At 39.5% G+C, this 19278-nt stretch overlaps 1 protein-coding gene and 1 long non-coding RNA gene across 4 annotated transcripts in view; both read right to left on the reverse strand.

Moving 5' to 3' along the window:
- Positions 1-19278, reverse strand: part of nrg1 (neuregulin 1) — a 192264-nt gene that overhangs the window by 112259 nt on the left and 60727 nt on the right. The gene's annotated exons all lie outside the window — the stretch shown is intronic.
- On the reverse strand, positions 14442-15754 carry LOC139908304 (uncharacterized). Of its 2 annotated transcripts, XR_011784476.2 has the most exons (3): positions 15669-15754; positions 15311-15486; positions 14442-15222 (listed from the first exon to the last, which is right to left on the reverse strand). It is a non-coding gene; the product is annotated as an uncharacterized LOC139908304 (long non-coding RNA). The 2 variants fall into 2 exon arrangements; XR_013507128.1 differs by having other exon boundaries at positions 14442-15486.

Here is a 19278-nt window from a genome sequence, read left to right on the forward strand (position 1 = left end):
GGCCATATTTGCAGTGACTTAGGAAATGACTGAATGACTATAGAAACACCATAGAGACTACCTCATCTCCATCAGAGACAGGAAGCAGAGGCAGATTCTGAACAAGTAAAGACTCAGTGACCACCAATTGGCAGTAGAGACAGGAAGACACAAAAGTCATGGCTACCCAAAGAGGAGTGAATCTGTGGTCACTGTTGGACAGGAGAGGTTGAGAGAGATGCACTTCCTCCACTATGAAATGTTCTCACAGATCACAGATCAGACAACACTATTTCCAAAAATTCACAGACGGAATCCCTAATTTCTCATCTATAGATAAACAGACTAAGTTAAGAACACTGATGGGTGAGTGTGAGGCAGTTCATACTGCCGCCCAGTAGGTCTTTATGTGCCACAACCTGAGATACAAGAGTATACTGTTCTATACTTAATATTGACAGCAACCTATTCTGTATTTTACATTGTTATTATTACAACTTACTATTACCATTATTCTGTTTATTTCAATTTTATTGGACTTTTTTATCATCATTATTATTAATGTTGTCTTTATTAATTACTACCAAAGCTTTGGCAATATATACTGAATTGTACTTCATGCCAATAAAGGTCATTGAATTGAATTGAGGGAGAGAGAGAGAGAGAGAGCTAACTCAATCTAGTTCTAACTAAAACATTCGCCAGCAAAAACAAATTTTATCAGCATCAACAACATACATTACATACCTTGATGTCTGCAGATCGCGTCTCCGTAACTATAGCAACTCACTTGGTCCTGCCTGACAGCTCTGGAGGAGAGGAGACGGCTGTCTCTGTGCAGCATGCATGGGAATAAACGGTAATATGATATAAATGTATATATTTTACTTTTCAAGCTTCAGTTCATCACAATGCAGGATATTGGTCACCCTGCTTTGGACAATACTGATCGGAGAATCCGTGGGAGAAACAAGCCTACCTCCCGGTCTTAGCGGAGAAACAAGATAGCGGAGAAAACGAAACTTAACTGTTTGACATTCCCGCATGTGACTGGAGGACAGGGGCTGAGCCTAGAAAGGAGCTGAGTCAGCACGGTTCTCATCAGCCTCATGTGTGTGTGCTTATTGCTTAACTTGACCTTGATGTTATTGCTTATGTGAAAAAGTAGGAATGGTAGACGGAGTACTAATAGTAGGAGGATTATAAGGTGTATTTTGAGTAGAAAAAACATAAAGAAAGTGAAAGCAGGAAAGAAGTGATTCAAAGTTAAAAAAGTATGAAAAAGTTAAAAGAATCAAGAAGGAAAAACTTCACTGCATTGAGTGAGAAGTGTGTAAGAAGACAGTAGAAGCAGAGACTGATAAAGAAAGTTAAAAAGATATGGAGAAAATGTGTGTGATTACTCAGAGCATGAACTTATTGGTTACTAAGGTGTAAAAGTAGGATGATAGAAGGAGTATGAATTGTAAGAAGAGTAGAAGGAGTATAAGGAGTATTTTGAATAGAAAATGCAGTAAAAAGGTTAAAGTAGGAAAGCAAAGGAGTGTCTAAAGATTAATGAAGGTAATAAAGCAAAGAAGCCTATAACTTGAAAACTGTCAATTGTACCGGTTAGATATTTAAACATGAATGAAAGTAAAGTAGCTGAACATTTTGATGTATAATATGTGTATGTAGTGTTAAAGGTGTTTCTAGGCATTGTTAGGTCTATGGCAATCAGCTGACAGACCATAATAAGCAATATCTTGTCCATAGAAATAAGAGGACAGACCATAATAATCATTATCTAGCACCTAGCAATCACAGGATAGACCATAATAATCAGTATCTGGCACATAGAAACCAGATAACGGCCCATAATAACAAATAGCCTACCTAGCGTATGTGGTGTGTGTAGGCACGTATGTGTGTGGGCATGTCCGTGTGGGTATATGCATGTGTGTGTGTGTGTGTGTGTGTGTGTGTATGTGTGTTTTTGTGTGTGTGTGTGTGTTTTTGTCTCCTTGTCTCCTCTCCTCCTCTCCTCTCCTCTCCTTGTCTCCTCTCCTCTCCCCTCTCCTCTCCTGTCCTTGTCTCCTCTCCTCCTCTCCTCCTCTCCTCTCCTCCATGGTGGGAGACACAAACACACAAACACACAAACCGCTCTCCAATTATAGTAGAGGGATTCATGAACCTGTCTAGTTGGCCTGCTATGTCACTTCATTTAAATTGTTATGTCATTTTGACTTAATGAGGTATGCACAGAACAGCAATCTCAATTTGTTTGTCGGTTGTCATGTAGTGCTTATGTAGGTGTTATGTATGCCTTATGTTTTGTTCTCTTTTCTTTCTATTTTAATCAGAATGAATCTGAAACCAGTGAAGAGGAAGAATCAGATGATGAACGTGATCCAGAATATGTTCCAGAAACTGATACAGAAGAAGATGAACCATTAAACAGCTTGGCAAACTCAAAATTTCTGGTTTGTTGAAGAATCACTAATGGTTAACTCTATGGACTTGGATATCATAGGTGACACCAGTGATATCAATGGAAAATCTGCCAACGAAAAATCAACAGACGAAACTTCAGACACTACACTCAACCACTGTAGCAAGGGGCAAAATTTCTGCTTTTTTTGCAAGAAGGCTCATTTCAAAATAGCTTGACACTTCAAAACTCATGTAAAAGAGGATGCTGACATAGCAAAGGCTCTTAGTCTCCCTGCAGGCTCAAGAAGTAGGAAGGAGTTGCTAGAGAAACTTCGGAACAGGGGAAACTTCATACATTAACAATGAGGTTCTGAAAAAAGGAAGTGGTTCACTTAAAGTAAAGCGAAGAGCTTTGAATATGAATATTGTATCCATTGCTGGGGTATGTTTTTGCGACCAGAGCTATGGAGACATATGAAAAGGTGCGCCTCTAAGCCAGAGGACCATGAACACCAAGGCAGAAAAAGAGTGCTTGGCCTAGCATCAGCGGTCAAGTCAGCATGTTCAAGCACTGTTGAAGATGGGGTGTTTAAGATGTTAAGCCGTATGCATGACGATGACATTGCAAGTGTAGTTCGCAATGACCTTCTACGGTTTGCCAAGTCCCTTTACAACAACATGACCCTTCAAAACATGACTATATCCGCCAAAAAGTCAGTGAGCTTGGAAGATTCCTACAGACCATGCGCAAAAAGTCTTCAATCCTAACCTTAGAGGATGCTATAAAACCAGGAACTTTCATTAATGTAATTGAGGCAGTAAAAGAGACAGCAGGATTTGACAAGGATCAGAACAGTTACAAAACTCCAAGCCTTCCATTGAAAATCGGACACTCCCTGTTAAAAGTGAGTGACATTATTCATTGCCATGCTCTCATGGCTGGAGACGAGGACTTAATTAAATCCTCAGAAGCATTCCAGAAGCTTTATCGGGCAAAGTGGTCAGAGTACATATCACACTGTGCCTTGAGCACCATTAGTGATTTGAAATATAACAAACCAACCAAACTACCACTCACTGAGGACACCACAAAACTTCATCTTGACGAAAATGAGCAACCGCAGCACTGAAGAAGGAGGCAACAGTGCAGAACTATTCCAGTCTTGCAAGAACAACATTGACTAAGATAGTCCTCTTCAACAGAAGACGTGTTGGGGAGGTCTCGAAGATGAAACTGAAGAATTTTCTGGAACGAGATTGCTCAAACACGCATGAAGAAATGGGGCTGTCAGAATATGAACAGAAGCTGTGCAGCTATTTTGAGCGGGTTGAACTGAAAGGAAAAAGGGGGAGAAAGGTAGCAGTGCTACCTGAAATGATGAATGCACTCAATCTGATGATTGAGAAGAGAAAGGAATGTGGTGTGCCAGACGAAAACGAGTACTTATTTGCTGTACCAAATTGCCTGACTTATTACAGAGGACATCAAAGTCTCAGAAGGCTCGCAGATGAATGTGGTGCGAAGAAGCCTGATTATTTACGATCTACTCAACTGCGCAAAGAAATAGCGACCACTTCGCAAATCCTAAACTTAAAGAACAATGAAATAGATCAGCTTTCTGATTTCTTGGGACACGATATATTGGTGCATAGACAATTCTACCGGCTGTCTGAGCCCACCATACAAAGTGCAAAAATTTCAAAGTTGCTTCTTGCACTGGAAAAGGGAAAGTTGCGTGAGCTACAAGGAAATTGGAGGTATTTAAGTTCTTATAGGTTTTAATGTCAAATATTACGTTTTTGTTGCTTGTTCATTACTACTGCTTCTTGTAGACCTCAAACAGCTGTTATAGTATGCACTTAAAGAAATCTGTTTTTTTACAGTATCTTCATGGGTAATATTTTACAGACCTTTTCCATCACTTGAGTTTTATTGACAATTTCTGTAATTCCTAATTGAATTTTGTAGTTTCATAGTAATTAACCTATAGACTGGTTTTGCACTCGAGTAAGTACATGGCGGTAGCGTTTCTAAACTGGCTACACCGAACATCCGCAAAGAAGAACTTTTTTTTTTCTTTCTTTCTTGTTTGCTCCAGAGAAATTAAGTTCTGGTATGTTGGACGGGCAATATGTAAATTAGCATTAAAGCAGCACAGGATGTGTGGGCACTGATTGAATTTATTAATTTAAACCGAGGTTTAATCATAAACAACATGGTTAATGGAATGGTGATACTGACATAAGGTCAGTTAAGGTTTGTTTTTTGGGAGACAACAGTTATGTGAAAATAGGTTGGTAATAGGTTGCAGACTGAGCCCAGGGTTCTGCATCTATTCGAGGAGCAGATCTTTGATGTCAGTTATACTACATCAGTGTTTGCATTGCACATCCTCAAATCAAACAAAAAATCCTTTTGGTGAAAATGGTATCGAAAGATATACATCAAAACCATTTTAACACCAAATAATACAATCTAATAAAAAACAGTTACCAATCTATATGCCATATTTACACCAGATTTTTTTTTACAGTGTGGGGTTGGAAAATTCATACAAAGTAAATGTGATTTCACAGGTGGATGCAGAACCCTGGGCTCAGCCTGCAACCCCATTACCATGAACTAGAATTTATAACCTCCTCCTCTCCTCTCCTTGTCTCCTCTCCTCTCTCCTCTCAATCCTCTCCAATCCTCTCCTCTCCTCTCCTTGTCTCCTCTTTCTCCTCTCCTCTCCTTGTCTCCTCTCCTCCTCTCCTCCTCTCCTCTCCTTGTCTCCTGTCCTCTCCTCTCTCCTCTCCTCTCTTCTCCTTGTCTCCTCTCCTCCTCTCCTCTCTCCTCCTTTCCTTTCCTCTCTTCCTCTCCTCCTCGTCTCCTCTCCTCTCTCCTCCTCTCCTCTCTTCTCCTTGTCTCCTCCTCTCCTTGTTTCCTCTTCTCTCTCCTCTCCTCCTGTCCTCTCCCCTCCTCCTCTCCTTGTCTCCTCTCCTCTCCTTGTCTCCTCTCCTCTCCTTGTCTCCTCTCCTCCTCTCCTTGTCTCCTGTCCTTGTCTCCTCTTCTCTCCCCTCTCCTCTCCTCTCCTCCATGGTGGGACACACAAACACACAAACACACAAACCGCTCTCCAATTATAGTAGTGGGATATTATGTTTGTATAGACCTTGTAATGTTTGTCAGTCCCCTTAGACCAGGGGGGTATTCCATCAACGCAGCTGATGAAAGCCGCGCTTACTTGAAAAAGCCCGGCTTGAATTAACGTCGACTCTCACTTAAGGCTCAAGCCGTTCCACTAACACAATCCAGCCGTGTCTAGTCAACGTTAACTCTAACCAGGTTTGAATAATCTTGCATTGTGCGCGCGCACGGAGTACATAAGCAGCCCAGAAGAGTCGATTGTCGAAAAGACGATACTATGTCGCAAAAAGAAGTGAAAACGAGAGCTGTGTTCTTCTCAGCGGCGGAACAAACCCTGCTGATGGAATTATACGAGGAATATAAAGGGGTCATCACCAAAAAGGGCAATACTTCCGCAATCAACAAAGCGAGGGAGATGGCTTGGCAAAAAATTGCAGACAGACTAAATGCTAAAAAAAGTAAATAAAAGTTATACAAGCCTACTTATTGTTTCATTTGTATTTATTAATAAATGAACATTCAGATCACTAGATACAGTAAGACTGTGTGGCTATATTATCAGTAGGCTAGATAATATCAGATGTATGTTTAAAATAATGGTGTAGGCTAACTTAGGAGAACCGACATAACTACAATGCATTTACTGTTAATTAGCCTAATTCGGTGAGGTGTGTGAAGCCCCTCTGACCTAGTAACCCTTGGCCTATATTCATTCTTCACTGTTACATCTCAACAGGAGCCATCTCAATAGCCAGAAACGAACGTGGCAACAAGTGAAAATTAAATACAAAAACATTTTCCAGTTTGCTAAGTAGCCTATAATGAAATGTGAAATGTATTTGTTAAAATAGTTGTTGAGCTGTAAATATGTACCATTGTAGCCACCAAAAAAAAGACGGATGCCACTGCTACTGGTGGGGAACCTCCACCTGAGGACCTCACACCCGCAGAGGAGCTGGCGCTGACTACTACTACTAGCCAATCAGAGGCAGAGTAGGGCGGGTCTTTGTGGAATGCGGGTGGGAAATGAAATAAGGCGTCTATTTTATTTAACCTCATGTTCTTTTTAACTCTTTTTATGTTCAGCACTTCAAGTTGCATTTGATGTATGACTTGTGCTATATAAATAAAGTTTGATTGATTGTTTAATTGATTTTGGAGACAGTGAAAGTGGTAAGACATGATTTTCATGACTTATTTTTATTAATACGGTCTTTGGAACTAAAGTAAACACGTACATTCATGCTTGGTCACATTGTGAGAAAAAGGTCTGAACTTATGTTTCCGAACACGGACATGACATAAGTGATCTCAGTTGTCCCCATACACCACAATTTGGTCCCGACCCCATAAGCCTGTGAAATGTGACATATTTAATATATGTATGTTCTGAAAGTGAAATGATGTTTTTGAAGTGAGATTTGTCTTCTGCAGATCAAATGAAACATGACTTTTAAGTTGACTGGATGGTGGGAAAGGTGGGTCCCTGTAAACCACTGAAAAACCATAAACCACATATGCCCGTATGTGTGTGTGGGTGTGTATCTGTGTGTGTGTGTGTGTGTGTGTGTGTGTGTCCATGTGTATGCATGACTGTGTGTGTACATACGTGTCTGTGTGTAAGTAAGAAAATACAAAAATATTTAGGAATGCTTATGTGTAAAAATAGGAATGGCAGGAGTATGAATAGCAGGAAGAGCAGAAGGTGTATTGTGAGTAGAAAAAAAACAAAGTAAGAAAGTGAAAATTTTACAATAGTAATAAGTAATAAAGTAAGAAAATATATAAAAGACATAGAGAAGCAGAAGAGTTGCATGTGTAAGGAGAGCAGCATTGGAGCAGAAGCTAGTGTAAAAGCAAGTGGAGCACTAGTGTCGAACAAACGTCCATAACTCAAAAACTATACATCATATAGCTTATATATTTACACTGTGAGTGAGAGCAGAAGCAGTAGCTGAGCATTTTGATGTGTAATATGTGTATGTAGTGTTAAAACTGTGTGAATTATGTTTAATAAATGTGTATATTTAGTAAAAAGCACAGCCTGTAAAGTCTGTAGAGTGGCTAGAGTGTGTGATGACATCACACACTCTACCTGGGCTCCATTGACTCCCATTATAAAGGTTGAAAAAAGCATACAACTTCAACTGTGATAACTCAAAAAGTGCAAAAAATATCAAAAAAGCTGAATAAGAGTGATAAAATACTAAAAGAGGTGACCTGTTTAAAGTTTGTATAAAGTTTGTAGCTTAAAGTATAAAACAGTACATAGAGTTCAAAAAGGGCTGGGTTTGAACATTCCGCCCATTTACTTGCATTGTAAGAAAATGTGAGTAGTATGAAAGTATGAAAGGTATAAAAAAAAATTTGAAAATGTGTTAATGTCCTAAACAAGCTGAACATTTTGTAGTTTGAATGAAGTTTCTAGCTTAAAGGATGAGCAGTATGAGAGTAGTTAGGTGCCAAAAAATGTACAGAAGAATAATAACTAAAAAAGGCTACATTTTCTTAAGAAGATTTGTGTGCTTGCTTCAGTTTGAAAAGGTAGAAAGTTGAATTCATTACAAAGAGTTTAAATGTGTTTAAATTTTGAGTATTTGGATCTTAAGCAATTTATTTGACAGTCAAAAGTCCTGTAGTTATCAACACATGGAAGGATGGGTAATAATGTTTTCAAAAGGTCATAGTAGTATGGGCTGTACTAAAAGCAACAGTTGTAATATCAGTAGTAGAAGTAATACAATTAGCAGTAGTAGTACTATTTGGGCTTTTAGTATTAGAGATAGTAGATGTAGCTACAATAGTAGTAGTAGTAGCTGTAGTAGTAGTAGTAGCAGCAGTAGTAGTACAACAGTAATAGCAGTAGTAGTTTCAGTGTTTGAAGTAGTTGAATTAGTAGTTTAAAATGGTAGCAGTTGTAGTAGGGTGTGTGTGTGTGTGTGTGTGTGTGTGTGTGTGTGTGTGTGTGTGTGTGTGTGTGTGTGTGTGGTGTATGTCTGTATACATGTATGTTGTGTGTGGACATGTGTTTGTATGCTAGTATGTGTATGAACCAGGGCTGCGTTTCCCAATAACGATCGTTCTTAGTGGTTACGAAGGTATCCTACGAGCAATTTTAAGAAGGTTCTTAGATTTTTCCACGCGTTGCCCAAAACAGCACTTAAGCTAAGAGCGTCTTACCTTAAGTGCATGTTTGGTCATGTTCCATTACTTTGCGCTTCACCCTGAGTTGTGCAGCTGATAACCAATCACACACAGAGGAGGAAGGTCTTTGGGAGGATTTGAATGATGGAGAGAGCGCACATTGGGCTCTGGAAACCACTTTTGACAGGTATATGTAAATGTGGGCTACAGTTAGTCGCGCTGTCCAGTTTTGAAATGCATAGTTGTTTATGGTTGATTGTAGGCTTACTGCATTAATTTCCACACAAATAGGCCTTTTGTCAAAACCTTGAAAATACACAAAATAACATGTTTTGCTGCTTAGGATACCATGACAGGTTATATTTAAAAAATAAAGGCAGTAGCGCAGAAACAGAGGAGATGGTGATATGACAACATTGTACCAGGTAAAACACAATATTGAGTAGGCTAAGCCTGGGACTCAAGTGTTCTCACTGTGTTGTTATTATTAAGCATGTCGCCAAGTTATTCAAAGTTTCTTTTAAACAGCCCCCAACACACACACACACACACAGCCACAAATCACCCATTTTGTATTTTATTTCACTTTTTCCCCACTTACCACAGTTACTGAAGTTCATTAAATCAACAATGAAAGTCCTGATTATGCCCTCAAAACTACAGCCTGCATTTCACGTAGCCTAGTTTTTAAATATGTTTGCAGTTGGTGTTTTTCACTCTACTAAATATTTTATCGTGGTCACTTGACTTGGACTCGTCTGCTGTGAGACTCGACTTACTTGCAACTTGACTGCTTCATATATGTCATATGTCATCAATCACCAAGCATGCCAATCATATCCCACCCTCAGCCCATACCTCTGAGCCCAGTGAGTGGGCATCAAATAACCAGCAAAATTAACTTGTAAAAGTCCTCAAACTGCAAGAGACGGTAGCATTAGAACCCAGCTGGAAAAATAATCCGCTCACTCCATCTCTGCACATGGGATCATTGCTATCATGGTGTTATCCACTGTCTAATTTCATGTTCTAGCCAGGTACGCTGCAAAGATAAAGAAAAGCAAAGAAAAAAAGCTTTGAAAGGAAAACTTAAAAAATGTCCCATGTCATTGTAATGGGCATGGTCAGCATTCACAGACCTGAAGACTTGCATCTTGACTTGCAATTATGAGGACTTACAGTACGACTTGACTTGCGACTTGCCCTGACAGACTTGTGACTTGACTTGAGACTTGACTTGGACTTGCCTTGATTGACTTGAGACTTGACATGGACTTGCCTCGAATGACTTGAGACTTGACTTGGACTTGCACCAAAAGACTTAAAAACAGCTCTGGTGTGAACATGTTTGTCTGTTTAGAAGCAGTATTACTAGTAGTTGTAGCAGTAATACTAACAGTAGTAATACTAATAGAAGTTGAAGTGTGTAAAGCAGTTGAAAGTGAAGGAGTTTAAGTAGTTTAGTAGTAGTAGTACAAATAGTAAAAGTAAAGAGTAAAGGAGCAAAAGCCACTGCAAGTCTATAAAACAGCTAGAGTGGAGTAGAGAGACTGCCGACACTGTAGTAGTACTAGTATTAACAGTAGTCATAATAGTAGTAGCAATGTAGCTGCACTACAGTATTACAATTACAATTACAATTTCCCATTTGGCATACATGTATTAGTAGAAGCAGCAGTAGTAATGTGTGTTAATGTGTGTGTGTGTGTGTGTGTGTGTTTAGTAGCAGTATTACTAGTAGTTGTTGCAGTAATACTAACAGTATGCAGACCATGCCTCAATACAAGGCTTAATATCTCAAAAGCTGTAAGTGGTATCACTTAGATATTTAAACACACTGTTGGGCAGTAACGCGTTACTCAGTTTTTTTCTCCCCAAATCCCTGTTTGTTTTTTTTCCTCACGTGTATCTTAAGGATATGCGCGAGCCAGTTTACGTCGGCTACTACCTAAAAAAGCAAAACAAAAGATGAAGGGTGAGGGAGAGACGCAGACTTTCAGCAGCTGGACGTTTTCCCATTACTTTGAATTGATCTCAGTTAAGGATGCAAAGAACATTATCATCCGTTGTAAACTCTGTGTGGCAGCAAACCGCTTCCACAGCGAAAAACACAACATCCAATACATCAAAGCATCTGATACGCAACACACCGATGAGAAACTCAGGGGAAAACAACCCAACAAGGAGACATCTACTGCCAACGACGAATGCACTCCGACTAAACAACAGAAGCTAAACAGAAGCTGGATTTCAGAGCAGGACACGGTGGTGGACAGCTACTTAGCAGAAAAAGAATTGATGGATTGTTTGAAGTCAGGAGGATTTGGGATTGAGACATCCAACCAGTTCTCAAACATCAAAAACATTTGAAGTACAATACCCCAACCCTATCTAGCGCCTGTGGAGCGGCTGTTCAATTTAGGAAGTTTGCTGCTCACATCCAGAAGGAACAGACTGTCTGACAACAGGTTAGAGAAGCTTCTCCTTATGAGATACAATCGTTGTTTCACTTCTGAACAGTAGGCCTAGCTGTGGTCAGGAGCTCTGCTCTTACTAGCTGTCCTCATCGTTTCAATAAATCGTTTTTGGTTTTTTTCAAATCCTATCACTTAGATATTTACAAAGTAAAAACAAAAAAGTAAAATCTTTTGGTGTAAATATAATAGAAAAGCTAAAAAGAACTTTTAGCCATGTTACAAATAACACATTTGGTATTTTTCACGAAATTAACATAAGTCTTTGGTGACATAACAGGTGTGACTGTAAAACATGAAGTTTGACTGTTTCCCTGGGGCTAGCACGAGTTGTGTTGCTCAGATTGTGCTGTGCTTGGTAGTGTTGGAAAGAGGAGAGAGACTCTGGCCTGAAGAGATGCCACAACAAGGGGCCATTACTGCACCTTATGAATCTCTGAACCTTTGTTACTTGATTTCCTGGAGATGAGAAAATGTAGTACAAGTGAGAACAGGACGCTGGACAACAGCATTTAACATATCTTTACTTTTTTTTAGTATATTTGTGATAGAACAGAATTCTACTCTCTATCTACCTTTGGCTATTGATCAAAGTTTATATTAGATGACTGAAGACATCAATGACACTTCCCCTCCCCTCAAGGTATCTGCAATAGGTGAGTATGGCAGGCTCACCTCAAACTTATGGACAACCAATGGCATAAGATATGACCCTGCAAACCCCCCAGCAGGGGTGCCCCATTCACCAGAGCCCTACTGCATATGTTTACGGCATATTTTTACATATATATTTTAATTATTAGCCTGTTTATGTTTCTTGATTTTGAAATGCCTATTCTTTGTTGCAATTAAGGCGCATTTGCCAATGAGAGAATAATAATGGCCTATAAGTGGTAGAAAACACAGGAGTAGAGCAGCAGGATCAGGTGAATGCAGTAAAGTGTGAAAAGTGAAACAATAAAGAGCAGTGTTTTTTTTTTTTTTTTTGGTTACTGTGTGATATGGCTTGGACCCATACAATGTAGGGGGGTTCAGGGGCATCCTCCGACAGGAAGAAATGTTTTCACAAAACACAAACTAGTTTTTGCAACTTTTAGAACAAGATTTTATATTAAAATGCAATTGAGTTAGAAATAACTGTTAGGAAACGTAAACCAGACTCAGTAACCAAACAGTAAACAACTGTTGTCTGTTGGACTGAAATAAAGAAATGGCCCCGGAAATTGATCCACACCTGCCCATCACAACCAACCCAAATACCCACCGCCGCCAATCAAAGCAGAGCCAGCTGCGCCGTCTGCTCTGCTGGTAACATAGTAAAGCTAGTATCAGATTCAAGATGAAGGGTTGAGCAGTAGCTCAGGGGCAGGCAGCAGGTCTCCCACAGTTGGAGCTCAGGTAATATTATGACTTTGAGGGCAGATGCACTCAAAGGTCGAAAGGTTGAAATTACTTTACAATCTCTGTTAAAGTGCTTGCATTAGTCTACCACCACAACATGGACCCTATGCGGGGGCTTTTCCCACAGGGCACGGTAAGTTATCGGTTAGGCATGACGTTACTACTAGTGGGTAAAGTTTGCTTTAGTATACGGTGCTCACCTGGTGAACTTACATGGTAGCTACAGTGAAATAACTGAAAATGATTTGATGTTTTGACAAAGAGCCACTTGGATTCTCCTCATAAAACTCAATCTCCTGTAAGGACTGGGTAGGTACTGATAACTACATGATACCTTCTATTAGGCGTAGCTATAACACTGATTACCTCTGAGGTTCTTCACTGGGAAATTATCCCCATATCCTGTAAGTACTGGGTAGCAACTGATAATTATAGTGTCGGTACTGATAATAATAGAACAAACTGGATTATACCTCCTGGGAGATGTAAATGTAACTACTGTCTGACTAATGGGCACTAAACACCAGGTAACTTCCACAAATTCTATTGACGGTACTTGTATTCGTCTTGCAATAATCGACAGCTACCCGGTCCTTTCAGCACCGTATGTTGAAGTCATACCGATTTTATAGTTAAAACAGTTTCGGCACTACAACCTCAAATTGGAAAAAAAAGATGTGGGTATCGGCCTAATAAATTCAATACTTTTAAAACATTTGGAGTACAATTTCAGATGACTAACTTGCATTGCTAATTGAGAGGTCTCATTGGGAGAGTGTCCATACTATACTAATTGCATGTGACTGTACGGTGGTCGCAATTAGTCAAAAAGGCCCAAATTAACCTCAGTGACAGTCAGAACCACAGAATTTAGATAATATTAATAGAACGGTCTTTCCCATTCTAATCAACGCTCCTGGATGGTCAGAGCGGCGGCCATTTTTATGTGTACCGTTCCTACATAAAACTTCCTTGGTACCGTTGGCCTAGCTTCCATATAAACCGACTTACAGCAAGTTGCAGCAAGGACCAAGCAGAGGAAAACTGGCGTTGCGCTATCTCCGTGGCTTTGCTGTCAGCAGGGAGGCTTCTCAAGGATTTTTGGACCGATTGGGTTTAATCACGCTATATTACTGTTGGTAAGTCGTCACATTTTATTAATTAAACGTTCGTCTTATAACATTACAAAGCTAACCCACTCACGCTGTGTGGCAGCCGGTGTGACACTCTATACGGCCTTAATGGCCAAACTTCCGTTGTCACCATAGAAACCAACCATAGATGCCATTTTTTGGTGTACCAGCCAAAATACCATAGAAAACAGTGGAAAGACCGTTCTATCCATTCAAATTCTGTGGTCAGAACACTAACAGAAGTACAGTAGCTTTCATTATCAAAATGATAGGAAATGGATAGCAGCAATGTGTGAAGGTTATAGTTTATCCAGCTTTTAATTTACCACTATATTACATTATACAACTAATGAGGTGATGTGGAAGTGAGCATTACAGTAAATCTAGTTAGCTATAAGCAGTTTGATAGGCTAACTCATGTAAGCTATCATATTTCGAGAGACATCAAGACACATTATCAAGTAATAAGTTTATATTTATTTAACAAGTTTGTTATATTTAATGTATTCATTTAAAGTGGATAGACAACTTTTCAACTTTCCCCCCGTTGTCCCCCCCTAGCGTTTCCAAGTGGTATTGTTGTTTGCGCCGCTGTCGCAAAGACAACCGGATCGCTTTCCGTTAGAGCCTAGCTCCATGCAATAGAACAAACCATCTGTCTGCTTATCAACTCCTTGATCATAACACAATATAGTAACTTTCACCACTGCTCATTTTAGAAAGGCCACTGCAAGAAAACGTGTTCTTTGTTTAGATTATCAAACGGACAATGGATCATTTGTTTGTTTCTGGCTGTTAGCGTTAGCGTTAGCTAGCGTTAGCAACATGGAAAACGTTGCTAACGCTAGCTACGCTAGCTAACGCTAGCAGCCAGAAACAAACATAGTTAGATGTTTGTTTCTTTTGTTCCAGAAACAAACATAGATTTTTGTTTCTGGCTGGTCCTGGCTTCCTTGTAGCTCCTGGTTAGTTTTCTGGCTGCTAGCGGTAGCGTTAGCCATGTTGCTAACGCTACCGCTAGCAGCTGGGGAAAACCTTCTTCCTTCTTCATCTTATTCCTCTTTTGGTTGCGCAATGGATGACGCACTTCCTTTGTGCCGTAAATCGAGCCTTCATTCTCCCGGGAGATCGTACCCGGTGGCAGACAGAATTGCATACTGAAAGCGAGGCTTATAGGGAACCAATCTAAACGCCGATGGTGTCATTATTCTATAGCCATTACACTGTGCAATCAACATTTACTTCATAATGATAAGTTAAAGCAAAAAAGTTGTCTATAGGGTCCTTAAACAGAAAAAAAAAACAGAATTGACAACAATTTGTACACAACATATACAATGTATTCTTCTAATATCATTTTAATCACTTTTTTTTTTTTTTTAAACCTCTGTCAGAAAAATGTTGGTGACCTGTCCCTCGTTGTATGAGAGGGTCACCTGGCAGGGGACATTTGCCAGGCCTGATGGGACAGACTGGTCCAAGTTGAGGAAACTGTGGTTCTTCGCACACCTGTACCAAGAGACAGGTGCGTAGGGCAGGACCAGGAAGTCTGCAGAACATAAAAACAGATTCCTGCACACTGAGACCTTCGTCAGGCAAAACAATGTTTAAACCTCTGGCAGAAAAATGTTCGTGACCTGTCCCTTGTATGAGAGGGTCACCTGGCAGGGGACAGGCCGGACGGGACAGACTGGTCCAAAACGTCCCTGGTGATAGTGATGGTTGTGTCATCATACAGGAGGAGCTCAAGGTCCCCTGAGTCCAGCTCCCTTGTGCCCTGGATATTGACCTCCCTCCTCTCACTGATGACAATCTATTGAGAACAAACATATTATTAGACAAGTGTTTTGTCCATACATACATAACCTTTTTAAAAGTGTTATTGTTTTTCAAATCTCTCAATGAAGTAGTCCATTAGAAGTTTAGTAGGCTACAACACAAAACAGACAAGTAGGCTATCATAAATAAAATACATCATATGTACTGTATAGTTACCTCAACTTGGGTAAAGTTACTCGAGTTAAGAATACCCATATGAAGGGGATTGTTTCCCCCTCATATGTGTCATTCTGACAGGCATCCCAACCTGCAGCTCAGTCAGGTTGGCCTCTCGCCAGAGGCTCCATCCTTTAATGATAAAATAGGCTTCATAAGCATTGGTTTAGAAATTGTACAGAATGATCTAAATGCACACCACAATCATGTGAAGAATATGAAATTTCAATTTTCAATTCATATTAAGGCTAAAAATGTGTATTTTCTATAGAGTTTTGATATGTAAAATATCAATAGTTTGATTGAAATGAAAGTGAGCATTATACAAGAACAAAAGATGGCATTTAAATTATTCTCTACCATTTATCTTCAGGTTCCTGACAGGAACTGCCTGGCCCCTTTCTCCTTCATGTCTCCTAATAGGTTCCATCTAAATGTTAAAAAAGTGGGGGAAAATGGACTGTGTAGGTTAAGCTCAAAATGGAGTTAAGCATCAGTGTGGCATATATATACAGGGGATGGACAAAACAACGATAACACCCTACAATGTAACACAATTGAATGCATGTTCATGTTCAATACATATGTGAAGCTCATTATCTTGTCATTGATGTGTTGCGTCAACTCTATGGTCATTTTTGAGAGTCCAGTTTAGATTCCATTTTAGAGTCCAGTTCTTGAAGTTTAAGAGAAGATAATCATCACTTTTTAGTCACTATAATTGAAAATACAGTTTCAGTGGGGTTTTCCAGTCCATTTTTACTATGGAAGTCAATGGAGAAATTGGACAGGAAAAGCATTTCAAATTCTGTCTTTTCCCAAACTGATGGGAGGGTGATGATTTATATGTACTCTGAAACTTCAAAAACTGGATGCTAATGTCATCCATAAATGAACCATATATCCCAAGCTGTGTTAAAGTATTCTGATGGACAGTCCATCCTACACCCTCAAGTCCCATTAAGGGACCTGGTCTCAGCTTTGTTAGCAAGAAAGACAAATTTAAAAAGAAAAAACGTTTAAATGGAAAACATTGATCAGAACTATAAATATAAACTAGAAATATAAATATGACATCTAAATAATAGATGATAAGCTAGTGTGACAATTTAGCCCAAACAAAGCAAACTTATGCTAAAAAGAATTCTGTTACTTTAATTCTATGCCTTAACATACATTTCTACACATTTGTTTTCACTTTAATGGAACAGATTGCTTGGCATAGACAAAAAAACCTGAATACATGTATTTTGAAATAACTTCATGCACTTGCACAATAAAATGTGCAAAAAGGGGGGGTTAATACTTTTGCAAGGCACTGTATACACACCTCAAAATAAATTAGGGGCTGGCTAAAACGGCGTTCCCATGCATGAAAATGCACAAAACTTGGCACGTAGCTCCAGTCCCATGCCAAATGACACTCATTTGAATATGGGGCAAATAGTCCAGATGGTGGTGCTACAACAGCAGTCTAAAATTTAAAGTCCCCCTATTATGCACTTTTTAGCTGTTTAAAACATTTCTCAGTGGTCTTTAAAACAAGGTTATGAATTCTGTTGCAAAAAAACCCCACACATATCCAGGCTCTGTGGGGCCTCTCCATCCTCTCTGTTTCTCCCCTCATTAACTATGCGCTGTTCTGAGTGGGCGGGGATGCCATGATAATGAGGCGCTGCTCTGATTGGCCGCCTGATCGGTTGGGTGAAGGGGGAGGGTGCAGACGCGGAAAAACTCTAAAACCAACATGGCAGCTCCTTGTAGAAGAAAACTCATGTACATGTAAAACCATACATGTTTGAGGCGGAATCTGTCAACCGAACAAGAGGAGGCAGCTGCTGAAGTTTTACAGACACGTTTACAGCAGGATGTCTCTGACTGGTAGGTTGAAATTTCACAGTTTTCGTACTTTCTCACCGTGCGTGTGTATGTGGTTATGCGGCTATGTGGTGTTTCTGGATAGCCATAGCGGACACATTTATATCCCATAAAAACGATATCTAACGTTACCTGCCGGAGTGTCTCCCACGGTAACTATACCGTATGGTTTGTTTGATTCATTTTTAGCCTGACGTTCACCGGTGCCGGTGGTTTGAGGTTGTCTAGTAAGCTCGTCAACACAGTAGGTGTCGGTAGCTTTTTGCTGGCTACTTGGATAGCTGCTGTAATGTTATTCCATGAAATGTCTTACAATTGCCGTTGTACTGGCTAGCGATAGGAAACAAATCCACACCAGACATTATGTAGTTATTACATTCAATTACATCAAATTGATGTGAAGACGCAAAAGAACTCATCTTCAGGGGATACAAATATTGTCACGACACCGGCAAACATATGGTTATGTCCCATGCTATCTACCATTTGGACATATGACTGTCGTAATTTATGCCAGTGTTATTCAGCTACAGCTCAACAGTTTTAGAACTATAGCTGAAATATTCAAAAACTGCATTTCATGGAGGCCTGCTGGTCATTCCCCCTGTACATAACATCTTACCTCTTTTAGAGTTGACACCTTTATTGTTTATGTCGTATGTTACATTAGTTTGTACAGTACTCTACTCTAAATTGTCTGTGCTAAATGATAAACATATAATATAAACGTCATTGTCAGTGTAATGTTCTTATAAAGCTTGCAAAATTCAATAAGTTACCCTTTCTCATTCCCTAGGTTGCCAGAAGAATGAATCAGCTTCAGGATCCACCTACATGCATGTTGATCATCCTGGTCTGGAGCCTGTATGTTTTAATGTGTTCTCACTACAGAATGCAATGAACATTTATAAAGCAGACTATGGGCCCTTACAGCTTAGAGGTATAGAGCAGTACGTTTATTTTATGCATTCTGTGCATGAATTGATTTGCCAAATAATATGGCCAACATGTGACTTTGGATAATACTGTACATGACAATAAATTTGAGTAAAATAACTGTGTTGTTATACTTAATTACACATCCATGTAGAAAAACAACTGTAGCACACCTAAAAGTGTTTTAGTGACAGGGGCATCGGACAAAAGTTACTGAAAAAGTAATATAATCCCACACACTGTCTACACTTGCATGGTGCTTTATTACATTTCAGTCATTGAAATGTAATAAAGCACTATGTAAGTATAGACAGTGTGTGTGGGATTATATATATTTTTTCCCTTTACACACCCATGTAAATGTAAATTAAACATGAAACCAAAAAGTAACCACAACACTGACTGTTCATACAGAATACAATTATTTTATTATAGAAAAGGCATTAAAAAGGCACATGTAGAAACATAACACTGCTTGTGCAGGACCATAATGGGGTGCTGTTATGTTACAAAATCTACATCTGTGAGTGTACACAGGGGAGTGTTCCACTGTAGCATTATTGCAGTGTAGTAAAGTAGTGCAGTATCAATCACAAAAATGATTTATAATTTGATGTTTTTAGTTATCTGTTATGTATTCGTGGAACACACCCAACTACAACCTGATCTCATGCCAGATAACCAAAACAACAAAAGAAGAGACTAAGTATTCAAATGAAATATACTGACACTATGCGTACCCTCTTCTCGGTGTCTAGCCTACAGATCCTTTGTCAGCTAGTGCTGGGGCTTTCTA

The sequence above is a fragment of the Centroberyx gerrardi genome, chromosome 2 (genome assembly GCF_048128805.1).
Source record: "Centroberyx gerrardi isolate f3 chromosome 2, fCenGer3.hap1.cur.20231027, whole genome shotgun sequence".
Classification (NCBI taxonomy): Eukaryota; Metazoa; Chordata; class Actinopteri; order Beryciformes; family Berycidae; genus Centroberyx; species Centroberyx gerrardi.